Raw genomic sequence first — 13,944 nt, 5'->3', positions numbered from 1 at the left:
ATTCTTCATGCCGTGTTCAGAGATAGTAGCAGGAAAAAACACAGAGAGTAACTTGCAACTAGATAATCTGGTTCTCAAGATACTCCTTGGTCTTTAGATTATGGCTTTGGGTTTCAGTCTTTATATGCTGGGCACCATCCAGCATCCGAAAGTCATGCCTTAGAAATCCATGCTCGTTGACGCCTAGTATGCGAGTAAAGGAAAGAGCCCTAGAGGAACAGGGAATCCTTTCTCCCACCTTCTCGATTTCATGCCTTTTCTTGTGGTGATTGACTTGAGAAAGGCCACATGTCTCAACTTTAAGAAGTCCTTCTTAAGGCCACAACAGATACAATGAATAATGTTGTTGAATAATACATGAGAAGGAAACTCCATCCCGGTATAATGCAATGACACGAGCATCGATACAAGAGCCAGAAATAGGTCATAAGGGGGACAAGAGCATTATTTCTTTACAAGCTATGGAATGGGTCATGGGTCTCTACCAGTGTGGACCCCCGAATCAGCCGGGCCCAGGCCTCTACAGCCCATGCTGAACACCATATAAAAGAGATGTCATAGTACATACCCTCCATTACTATATTGGCAATGGAGCGTGGTAGACCAGTAGACTGTGGCCCACTGCCTGGGTTTGCCCCCATTTTCGTCACTTGCTTGTTGTTGTGGGAACTTAAGCAAGTCACTTAGTCCTTTGAGCCTCAGTTTCTTTGTGTGCAAGCCTATTACACAGGTTGTCATGATGATTAAGAAGATAAAGTATATAACTGTACCTGGCACATCAGTAGTTTCCTAATACATGGTAATTATTTTTAGTTTTTTGTTTTTTTTTTTTGCGGTACGCGGGCCTCTCACTGTTGTGGCCTCTCCCGTTGCGGAGCACAGGCTCCGGACACGCAGGCCCAGCGGCCATGGCTCACGGGCCCAGCCGCTCCGCGGCATGTGGGATCTTCCTGGACCGGGGCACAAACCCGTGTCCCCTGCATCGGCAGGCGGACTCTCAACCACTGAGCCACCAGGGAAGCCCTATTTTTAGTTATTAATAACCATTCAGCCAGTTTCCCAATTCCTCCTGTGACCTGTTTCAGCAACTCCCAACTATGTCTTAGCCGCTCATTCTTCTGTTGGGTTTCCACATGACCCTCACATTGGACACACAACTTACTCTTTCCCAAGTTACAGCATTGGTGGTACTCCAACCTGCAATGTCCAGCAGACATTCTTGGAGAACAGCCTCTGGCATTTCCAGGCCCCAGGACTCTGCCTGTCCAGAGGTGACTCCCTGGACTGCACTCCCACCCATCATATCCAGACAGGACCAACCCCAAAGCCTTTGAAAGACTCTGATTGTAAGTAGAGGAGACTGTTCCCAGGGAAAATGAGCCCATGAAGCAGCCTCCTTGGAAGTGTTGGAGAGGTGCATGGCTCTCAGTTGAGCCTTCAACATTTCAACGATATGATGGCATTGAATGGCGAACTGCCCCAGCTTTGGTGGGAAGTAAGTCTGGGCACTGCCAGCATAATAAACAGTTTGATCTCTCTTAATAAGGCCCGTCTGCCTGTGGTGGGCCAGAGCCGACAGAATCTCCTGGGGCTCCTAGAGCCAGATGTCTTTCAACGGGTTTTGCCATCAATCTTAATAAATACAAGGAGGCAGCAACTGGCACGATAAATTCAAAACAGTCCTGACCTGGGAGGCTTGTGCTCAGAAACCCTCACCATTTCCAATCAATTCAGCCAGTATTTACAGGGCATCTCCCATGAACCAGTCACTATGCTAGGCAATGGGATTACAAAAATGAGTGAGATTGCCACTGTCCTGGAGATGCTTAGAGCTGGAGAGAGGTGAGGAGTGGGGCAGATGAGGGCCAAGAGGGTAAAAAAGAATTATAGGTTCTAACACAGGGACATAAATAGGGTGTAGGGGGTACACTGAAGAAAGAGGGGTCAGTTCTCCTGGGATTAGGAGGGTCAGGAACATCTTCACAGGGGAAGTGACCCACATATCAGGTCAATAAATATTTATTGACTGTTAACTGGCACCAGTTTCTGTGCTAGAGGATTTCACAGGCATTATCTCTTTTATGCTTCACAAAAACCCTGTGAAGTAGATACTATTATCCCTGTGATTTTCAAAGATGGGGAAACGTAAGTCCAAAGGTCACATGGAGCTTTGATAGAATTAGAGCCCTCAGTCTGACCACCCAAACAATGGATGTCCTAACTTTGGGGGTCTCTTTTGCCCATGCACATAAGCTTCAGCCTAGTACTTACATAAGTAGATGCCCAGATATCTACTCATCATTCTGGTGACAGGAAAATTCATGCAAGTGAAACCCACAAACAGAGAAGCTAAGGTGACCCCCCTCTCCCTCATATCCCCACTTCCTTCCTCATTATCTCTCTCAGTTTTAGAGGCCTTAAACTTGACAAAAAAAAAAAAAAAAAAAAAATTCTTTGCCTCCAGAAGCCACTATGCTTCTCTGTTTCATCATGTTTGCCTTGAAATTGACAAACAGCCTACTGCTGAGGACACCAGAGTAGGGTGGGTGGTAGGCTGAGAAGAGAAGGATAACAGTGGCGAGTGGGGAGGGGAGGAGGGAGGGAGAGGGGAGAGGAGGGAGTCCTGCCAGGGCTGTGAGGACCTAGGGCTAAGGGACAGGAAGAGAGGGGTGAGTGTGGAGGCAGAGACCTAATCATATGGGGAGAAGATACAGAGGGTGAAAAGGAGATGGCCCACTGATCCAGAGAGAGAAGCAGGGCTCAAAGAGGGCAAAAAAAGGATGGTTTTCACATATTCAGTCAATTCTGGCTACTCCTGCCTTGATCCTTGTGTCCCAGACCTGAAGCCTCTTTGGAGGGATACTGTGCTGGCTCCTTAAAAGTATAGACTCAAGTATTGGAAGTACTGGTTTCTGAAGGAAGAGGCTAGACCTCAGGCTCTCCGTCAGTAAAGGAGGGGAGCGAGGATTAGCCCAGGTGATCTTTCCAGCTCTGACACTCCAGGACATCAGGGCCAGCCCATTTCCCTGGCTTTGGTTGGATAGAGAGGATACTAAGAGTCTGGGGACTTGAGCCAGCTCTGTAGGACCATGTGAAGAAGTGGCAGGTTTAAAACAGAATCAATAAATAAGCTGCTACTTAAGGAAGGCAATCTTAGGCCTACCCTCCTTCAGGTAGTTTTCCCAAAATCCTTTTGTGGTCATACCATATTTCCCTTTCCCCACGTAGACTCAGCTTTAACTGAGCAGTTACTTACAGACTGAAGAGGTCACGAGGTGCAAGACCCTAGCACAGGGTAGTAGGCAGAATCATGTCCCTTGGATATTAGGCCCAAATCCCTGGAAGCGGTGGAGGTTACCACATTTGTAAAAAGGGGCTCTGCAGGTGTGATTAAGTTAAAATTTTGAGATGAGGTAATATTCTGGGTTATCCAGGTGCGCCCTAAATGCAATCTCATGTATCTTTCTAAATGGGAAGCGGGGGAGGTTTGACGCAGACAGAGGAGAAGACCATCTGAACGACACTAGCCTTTAAGATTCGAGCGAGTGATACGGCCGCAAGCCAAGGAATGCCAGAAGCTGGAAGAGGCAAGGAATAGATTCTGCCCTAGAGCCTCCAGACAGTGTGCAGCCCTGTGACACATTGATTTCTGTCCAGTCAGACTGATTTTGGACTTCTGGCCTCCAACACTGTGAGAGAATATATTTCTGTTGTTTTTAAGGCACTAAGTTTGCAGTAATTTGTTACAGCAGCTGTAGAAAATGAATACACCCAGTCTCATCCTGCCCCCTGACTCATGCCTACACATTCTGCACACATGCCCTGCAGTCTGAGTGTATCATGGGCTCTCTGTGTCCCTTGGAATGATAGGGCATCTGGACTCTCTGGGCAAGCTGTAATGAGAAAGCCATGGACTTGGAGGTATGGAGAGGACCTGAATTGGAGATCCAGTTCATTGATTTTTGTGGTGGGCAGAAGACTTAGCCTTTCCAAGCCTGTTTTATCATCACAAGATGGGAGTGGTAATCCCTGACTATCTTACTGCTGTCATGTTAGGACTACATGATATAATGGACTTAAAGGTGGTTTGTCACCTTTAAAGCTCCGTGTACCTTATTATTTTTCATGAAATCCTGCTTCCTGTGCACAATCCGGGGCAGATCCCTAGTGATATGCAAGTAAGAGTCAGGTTGGGAGAGTCTTCTGTGGCTCTTGGTAGCTCTGGCATTTCTCTGATTCTGTGAACAGGGAGCAGTGGCACAAGGTATGAATGATCCTAGGGAGGGTTTATGGATGTAAACCCTTTTCCAGTCCCGCCTAAACTGGGGTCACTGTGTACTTTGTCCATAGACTGGTCAAGACCATAAAAATCCTAGATGTGTTCATGACCTTAGCATCACCAAGGTGAAAGGACCTGGCATGAGTCTGATAATTTCCTGACAATGTGTTATTTGCTTTATGTCTCCGGTACCTAGCATGGAAGCCCCAATAAATGTTTATTGGATGAATGAAGGAATGAATGGATATATGAATGAATGAATGAATGAAAAGAAATGAGCCTTGAATATCCACAAAACCTCCATATCACAACCTTCTTATATCCTCCAATATAGTCCCTGTTTATGGGTTTTTGTTTTTTTTTTAACATCTTTATTGGAGTATAATTGCTTTACAATGATGTGTTAGTTTCTGCTTTACAACAAAGTGAATCAGCTATACATATATCCCCATATCTCCTCCCTCTTGTGTCTCCCTCCTACCTTCCCTATCCCACCCCTCTAGGTGGTCACAAAGCACTGAGCTGATCTCCCTGTGCTATGCGGCTGCTTCCCACTAGCTATCTATTTTACATTTGGTAGTATATATAAGTCCATGCCACTCTCTCACTTCGTCCCAGCTTACCCTTCCCCCTCCCCGTGTCCTCAAGTCCATTCTCTATGTCTGCATCTTTATTCCTGTCCTGCTCCTAGGTTCTTCATAATGTTTATGGGTTTTAACCTAAGTTCTCCTGTCTCACACTATCTCCCTGGATCTCTGTTCTGAGCTTGGTTGGAACAAATTCTTTCAAGTCTCCATTAAAGAATCACTTCCAATACCATTAAGTACTGTCCATGGTCCTCTCCTGAATTTACTGGTTACCTGTAATCACCATCCATTTGGGTTTCCACCACTGCACTGGACTCTAGGGGTACAGCAGCAGCCAGCCTTGTTGTCTGAGGACAGAACCCTCTCTGTCCCATATTCTGTTAGAACATCCAGCTGCACCTCAGGAGCAGCAGCAGCAGAATTAGAGTCCCCCAACTTCCATCCCACCACATCTTACCTCTTTTACCTAGGCTGCTAAGGTCCAAGCATGGTTTCCCCAGATTCTATTAGAGACATACTTAGGAGAAGAATGAGGACCAAAAATTTCTATAGATCAAATGGAATTTTTGAGAAGCTTGGTTTTCTTTTTTTTTGTATTGCTTGTTACAGTAGTGTATGTTCATTGTACAGAGCTCAGAAAGTACATAAAAGCATAAAGTATTAGATAGAGTCATTAGATGGCACAAACAAATGGAAAGATTTTCTGTGCTCATGGATTGGAAGAATTAATATTGTTAAAATGTCTATACTGCCCAAAGCAATCTAGAGATTCAGTGTAATCCTTATCAAAACACCAATGGCATTTTTCACAGAAATGGAACAAATAAAATTTGTATGGAAATTTTAAATTTGTATGGAAATAATTTGTATGGAACCATGAAAGACCCTGAATAGCCAAAACAATCTGAGGGAAGAACAAAGCTGGAAGTATTATGCTCCCTGATTTCAAACTATACTACAAAGCTATAGTAATGAAAAGTGTGTGGTACTGGCACAAAAACAGACACATAGATCAGTGGAACAGAAAAGACAGCCCCTCCAAAAGCCCACGCTTATATGGTCAGTTAATTCATGACAAAGGAGATAAGAATATACAGTGGGGAAAAGACACTCTCTTCAATAAATGGTGTTGGGAATACTGGACCACTTTCTTACACCACATAAAAAATAAAATCAAAATGGATTTAAAGACTTAAGTGTAAGACCTGAAACCATAAAACTTCTAGAAGAAAACATAGGTAATGTGCTGTTTGACATCAGTCTTAGCAATATATTTTTGGATCTGTCTCCTCAGGCAAGGGCAACAAAAGCAAAAATAAACAAATGGGACTACATCAAACTAAAAGGCATTTGCCCAGTGAAGGAAACTATCAACAAAATTAAAAGGCAACCTACTGGATGGGAAAAAATATTTGCAAATGATATATTTCATAAGGGGTTAATATCCAAAATATAAAAAGAACCCACATATTTCAATATCCAAAAAAGAAATAATTCAATTTAAAAATGGACAGAGGACCTGAATAGACATTTTTCCAAAGAAGACACACAGATGGCCAATAGGCACATGAAAAGATGCTCAACATCGTTAATCATCAGGGAAATGCAAATCAAAACCGCAATGAGATATTACCTCACACCTGTCAGAATGGCTATTACCAAAAAGCCAAGATATAACAAGTGTTGGTGAGGATGTAGAGAAAAGGGAACCTTTGTGCACTGTTGGTGGGAATGTAAATTGGTGCAGCCACTTTGGAAAACGGTATGGAGTTTCCTCAAAAATTTAAAAATAGAACTACCATACAATCCAGCAATTTCACTTCTGGATACCCACCTATAGAAAATAAAAACACTAATTTGAAGAAATATATGTACACCTATGTTCATTACAGCATTATTTACAATGTCAAGATATGAAAGCAACCCAAGTGTTTATTGATAGATGAATGGATAAAGAAGATATAGTGTATATTAAATATATACAATGGAATATTACTCAGCCATAAAAGAGAATGAAATGTTGCCATTTGCAACAACATGCATGGACCTAGAGGGTATTATGCTAAGCAAAATAAGCCAGACAGAGAAAGACAAGTACTATATGAATTCACTTATATGTGGAACCTGAAAAACAAAACAAATGAACAAATATAACAAAACAGAAACAGACTCACAGATACAGAGAACAAACAGGTGGTTGCCAGAGGGGAGGGGAGTGAGGGAGGAGTGAAACAGGTGAGCGAGATTAAGAGGTACACACTTTCAGTTACAAAATAAATGAGTCACAGGGATGAAATGTACAGCATGGGTGATATAGTCAGTAATATCATAATAAATTTGTATGGTGACAGATAGTAACTAGACTTATCATGGTGATCATTTTGTGATATATAGAAATATCGAATCACTATGTTGTACACCTGAAACAAATGTAATACTTTATGTCAACTATACTTCAACAAAAAAAGAAAGAGAAAAAAGGTCATCATAATTTTACCATCTAGGGTCAATCACTATTAACATTCTGGTATATTTCCTTCCAGTCATTTTTCTATAATTTTTACATAATTGAGATCATAGAGTATACACAATTTAAATTTTTCTTTCTAAATGTAACAATTAGCATAAAGGATTTATATCATAAAAATGCTCTATAATTATTATGTATTATATATATTAGTTGCTGCATAATGTTTTCCAATCTAATATTAACAATGATTTATAGATGTAATCCTCAGTCAGCTCTCCCTTAGTGCTCCAACTCTGTCCTATATTCTTTTTTTTTTAAATGGAAATGCATTTCTTTTATTTACTTATTTATTTTAGTTTACTTTTGGCTGCGTTGGGTCTTCGTTTCTGTACGAGGGCTTTCTCAAGTTGTGGCAAGCGGGGGCCACTCTTCATCATGGTGCGCAGGCCTCTCACTATCGCGGCATCTCTTGTTGTGGAGCACAGGCTCCAGATGCGCAGGCTCAGTAGTTGTGGCTCACGGGCCTAGTTGCTCCGCGGCATGTGGGATCTTCCCAGACCAGGGCTCGAACCCGTGTCCCCTGCATTAGCAGGCAGATTCTCAACCACTGCACCACCAGGGAAGCCCTGTCCTATATTCTTTGTTCCCTGTACAATCCATTTGCAGAACTCAGCATCACTTTGAGCTCTCTAAGAAGAATTCGTTCATTCCAAAGCAACAATGAGCAATGAAGAATGTAGACTGGTACTGAAGATTTGACAGGGTAGATAGAAGAAAGATACTGCAATGCATTATCCTGAAGCAAACAACTTTACTAAATGCATCTCTTAACCACTTCTGATTTATATTAAGCCCCTATGTGGCTGGAGCACCAGCAGGAGTTTTTTCATTTTTGTTTTTGTTTCCCAATTCTTCTTTCCTTCTTCCTACATACTACCCCCCCCCCATTATATATATTTTTAACTACTAAGAGCTCCTAGCTTCACAGACTTACACTCATCCTGGCACTCAGGAAAACAAAGGGTCTTTGAACACCTGGACTCATGTACCTTCTGTAGAAAGTAATTTAATGACAATCATTTGATAATTGAATAGGTCTTAAAAATAACCAATCCATCCCCCCATCCCCACTGACCTCATTTATCATCATCGTATATTTCTTCCAGACACATAAAATGCCTTCCCTAAGAGTAAATGACTTTCTCAGTTTCATTAAACTGGTGTATAATAAAATCTCCTTAATTTGTTTTTCATGGGATCAACTCTTTCTTACTTGGGTCTGAATAAGAAAAACTTGTTTTAAGGAAAAAAAAAAAAGGAAAACCGTGCATACAAATATGAAACGTGTATATGTGAATTCCATAGATTCCCAGAAAATCTAATCAAGGGATGTTTTATTGGGGGAAGAAGGGAACAGTGACAGTTTAAACAAAATCCATTCGGTAGAAAGAAGGCATTGGACGAGTGAGGAAGCCTAAAACCGAGGGTCAGGATGTGGTATTTTTATCTTCTGGGAAGGTCCCTGTCGCTGTCAACAGAAGACCTGTCCGCATAAGGAGGGCCCTGCCTAGAACGCTGGATCCAGGAGTGCACAGCTCATTTCTGAAAACCACAGCCAGTTGGAGCTTGTTCAAAGGGAATTACGATAACCATTCGAAGGGCTATAAGGAAAGCCTGAAAGCAGGGACCAGTGGCTCCGTGTTAAGCATCTGGAGGAAGCAAACGGGGTGGGGGTGATTCCCACTTACAACCAGGCAAAGACGGGTCTGACTTGCAAATCCTGAGAGACTGTAAGCAACAGAAGATGCAGGAGGTCCCCAAGAAGAAAGCGCCAAGGTGGAGACGGAAGCAACAACCACCCGCCGTGAGCTGACCAAAAGCATTGCCTCCTCAAAGCTTTTGTTTGTGAGCAAGAAAATAGCACGCTCTACTGGGAGTGGTGTAGCTGAAGAGCCGCCCTGAGGACCACCCCCTCTCTTGGAGCCTGGGGACTCTGCAGAACCTGGAGGTGGTTCCCTGCCCCTTGCTCTACCCATCAAGTGTCCTGTCTGTTACCCGAGTCTCCCAGAGTGAGGGTCTGGGGATGACGGTGGGCTAGGGTTGCAGGTTTAGCACAATCTTCACCCACAAAACAACCAAAAAATCCAGGATCTCCAGGTAAATTTGAATTTCAGATAAATATTTTTTTAGTGTAATATGTTCCAAATATTGCACGGCAACGCTAAGATGATGACAAAACTAATGACTGTCCAAGTTTCCCATTAGTAGTAAAGAAAAGAGGAAGTTAGAGAAATAGGGAACTGAGTTATTGGAGAAGCAGTCTGTGTGTGTGTGTGTGTGTGTATGTGAGAGAGAGAGAGAGAGAGATTAAACTGTCAACAGATGCTTAAGGAACTCACAAGAAGATAAAAATGCTTTTTAAAAACCTAGGTTCCACTGTAAACAGAAAACAAGTCATTTATGTGGATTTTCCACCATTTCTGTTTTTTTTTTTTTTAAGATCCCACATTTTTTCTCCTCATAAGGACCTTTTGTACTTACACCGTCAGAACTGTGATTTGAGAGCTTGCCGATGCTCTCCAGGTACCCTCTTAGCCACGAGATCACACCTACTCTTCGCAGAGGCTCTGACATCTGCCTGCCCCAGGTGCATGGTGGGTCTTTAAGGAGGTCCAGCTATCTTCTACCATGTCATTGTGAAGTAACTGTGAGACTACTTGGAAGTTTTGTTTCCCAAAGTTCCTTTCCACCCGCACCACGACCACATCACCATCACAACTTCCTTACTGGTTGGAATTTGGTCTAGAAAAGTTATCTGCTACTTCCTTTACTCCCTGGGAGATAAAATAGTCAGAAAGGCAAATTATGAATGTATCAGATGCTCTGCTTTTAGCCAAATGATGTTCCACAGATCTGAATAGTACAAGTTCCCGGCTTACTATATTCTCCCTGGGGCCAGTTTTATGACCTGTATCAGAAACGCACCCTCCATTGCCTCTCTCTGACCAGGTCTGTCGTGTCTTTTCCCCCACTTGAGCTTGCCCACTCGCTCCTTTGCCTGGTGCTCCTCTCGGGAGCATTGTCCATTTCCAGATAGCCTAAACCTTCTTGACTTCTGTCTCTGCTTTGGTCTGTTGGTGGTGGGTATGTGCTTTATGAATGGCACCTATCCTTCAGTTGTCCTATTTCAGCCTTGAGGCCCATATTGCTGTGACCTGGAGAGCATGCCAGAGCACATGGGATGCCCCGTGGATCACCTGTTTCACTTTGCTCAAGACGCAGACGTTCTGGACATCTGCAATGAGAAAATATTGTCTCAGGCATCCCAGGGAGGCACCTCGGATTCTCTTACTCATCTTGTGGTGGTGGTCTGCCCAGGGTTCCTTTCCTTCTCCTGCTTCTAGTGATAAGAACTTCCTCTTCCCTTGGAAACTGCCCTCCTGCAACCCCCTTATGTCTCTGCTGGAACCATCAGTTGCAACACCCCACCCTCTGGCCACAGGGGAAGTTTCATCAACCCCTGGGTGAATCCGCCCAGGCAGTTTCATCCCATCTTTCTATCACAGAGACAAGCTCACGACACAGCACATGTATCAATTTGGATCAATCTTCCCCTGAGAGCACCTATGAGGTCATTAGTGGGGTGATTTAGACCTGAATGGTGGGTAACAATGATCCCCTCTCCTCCTGCTAAAATAACCCCATCCTTAAAGGCAAGTAGAGCTGAGTGGTGGAGGGAGGGACAGATCTGGTGACATCATTCAAGTCCCTTCATCCAGTTATGCCTGTGGCTACCCCACTCCTGGACTTCCATTCTGTGCTTCACCTGCTTTGCATTGGGTTTAACATTTGCAGCTAAAGAGTCCTGAACAACACACACTTGGCATCTGCCGTTCTCCCTGGACTTAACTGACGCTAAATGCCAGCACATTCATTCTCTCCCACAATTCTCAACATCAGTCCCATCGACTAGGCTGATCATCCCCATTGTAAACATAAAGGAGACTTCAAGAATGCGCAGGTAGTAAAGAGCTCTGCTGGAATCTCAATGCAGATTTTGACTCCAAGTCTTTTTCAAATTTTTTTACTGTGATGCACAGAAAAAAAATTAAGTATGCTTAATATGCACATATTGTTAAGGTGAACCATATGACACTGCAGATATGGGACCTTTTTGACCTTAAAAGGGTAATTTTGTATAGTTCAATCTCTATGTATGGTATAACAGAAACAAAAAGATTATGAAATAATACTTACCTCTGTTATGTATAATACATTGTAATACTTATATTTCATCCTACTTCATCTTTTTTTCTCTTTTTTTAAATTGAAGTTATAGTTGATGTACGATATTGTATTAATTTCAGGTGTACAAAAAAGTGATTCAGTTATACATATAGATTCTTTTTCTTAATAGGTTATTATAAGACATTGAATATAGTTCCTTGTGCTATACAGTAGGTCCTTGTTGTCTGTCTATCTTATATACAGTAGTGTGTGTCTGTTAATCCCAAACTCCTATTTTATCCCTTCCTATCCTACTTTATCTTTTAAAATGCTGGTCACAACCCACTAAACTGATTTCATGACACCCTAATGAGTTGTGACATGCAGTTTGAGAAAATATGACCTACACGAAACCATTCTGGTAACCATGCTTCTCTGAAATGTTAATCCCACTCCCTTTAAATATCACTTTAAATCTCTTGTGTAAACTTTCAGACACAAATGTCCTTCTTCATCATCATTTCAGCCAGAGCTCATCTGCCTGGATTCTCTTCAGAAGTATCTAGAAGGGCTGCCTGCTAAGTCACACCTGGGGTATGGGATATGGTGAGCCCACCATGAGGATCACTCCAACTAAATTCAAGAACCACAACCTAGAAATTGTCATATGAAGTGAGGTAAACCAGACAGAGAGAGACAAATATCATGTGATACCACTTATATGTGGAATTAAAAAAAAAAATACAAATGAACTGATATATAAAACAGAAACAGACCCACAGACATAGAAAACAAACTTATGGTTACCAAAGGGGATGGGGAGGAGGGTTAAATTAGGAGTTTAGGATTAACATATATACACTACTATATTTAAAATAGATAACCAACAAGGACCTACTGTATAGCACAGGGAACTATACTCAATATTTTGTAATAACCTATAAGGGAAAAGAATCTGAAAAAAAGATATATATGTGTGTGTAGCAATCACTTTGCTGTATACCTGAAACTAAAACAACATTGTAAATCAACTATACTTCAATATTAATTAATTAATTAAAATTTGAAAAATAATAAATTCAAGAACCGCAAATGGGGTTGTAGCTACTTGCAATAATGAAAATGGTGATTCATAATAAATATTATTGTAGCAAGCACACCACCATTAGCCCAAAATGAAATCCAAATTTCTCTAAACGTGTCTGGTTGACATGTGATCTGATTAGCCCATACCAGTTAATTTCATGTGGGTCCCTGAAAGAATTAATTTTTGTGAAATTAACTCGTCCAAGGCCTTTGGTTTTGTCCAAATGAGAAGGAAGGTTTGTGCTGAAAAACCTGATTCGTGGAGAGAAATGCTGAAGAGGGCAGATGGGCATCTGTTCCCTGCCTGGCCCGGGCGGTTGGTGTCCAAGCCCCAGGGAGAGAGGGGCTCCAGGAGCTCTTCCTATGCAGGGCTCTGTTGTACCCAAGAGACAGTATGTGACATGGGGTGGGAGTGGCAGAGGAGGTTCTCGGCCATTGGCACCATGCCTCCGGGCCAGCTCTAGAGCAGGAGAAAGTGAGGTGCAGGAGCTGTGCCTCTGGTATCAGATTGGGTGGGGTGCCCGGTAGAGGTCCCCTGGAAATGTGACAAGTCCTTAAGGGGAACTTTACTGGCACCAGGGCCCAGCTTGCACCACAAGGGTAGCAGCCAGTGAAGCATGGACAGTCACTGCTAATGGCACCTCACCAGCTAGTAGGTCTGGTGAAATTCAGGTTACATTAAGCAAGCACAGTCACATTACAGAACATCGTGTCTGGAGAGTACATCACACAAACTGCTTTCAAGTACGTATTTCGCTAAAGCTCACAGCAACTCTAGGAGGTGGGCAGGGATGGCACAGGATCCCTATTTTTCAGGAAGCAAAGGTTGTAGAGGGAAGGTGGTGGGCATGAAATGCCATGGCCAAGATAATATGGCTGGAAAACAGCAGAGTCAGGATTCAAACCCAAGTCCTCACACTGCCGGTTTCTGTTCTTTCTGCTGTGCAGATGGTTCCCATGGCAACCCTATTAAACTGCCCAAACAGTGGTGCGCAGGAGGGAAAGAAAACCAGGATGGCAAGGGTGGGCGCCAGCTCCCCCAGCCCTCCCCTGTCTCCCCAGTGCCTTGTGGTCCAGAACAGTGAGTCATCCAGCGGCACTCTCCCTCCTTCCACACCCATTTGACACCCCTACTCTCCAATCCCTCTTCAAAATGGACTGCAAAGCCAGATTTTGTGGGCATCTCCCCACAGGGCTGGGAGCCCCGGACTCAGGAGGCTGCTGCAGACAAATCCTAGTAGCGGTCCTCACCCATCATCCCTCCTTGGAATCACCCACCCAGCCATCGACTTTAG

This window comes from Aethalodelphis obliquidens, unplaced genomic scaffold, assembly GCF_003676395.1.
Source record: "Aethalodelphis obliquidens isolate GAN/ISIS:26980383/991018 unplaced genomic scaffold, ASM367639v1 scaffold1, whole genome shotgun sequence".
In the NCBI taxonomy this organism is placed as follows: domain Eukaryota; kingdom Metazoa; phylum Chordata; class Mammalia; order Artiodactyla; family Delphinidae; genus Aethalodelphis; species Aethalodelphis obliquidens.
This window is presented reverse-complemented; position numbering follows the sequence as displayed.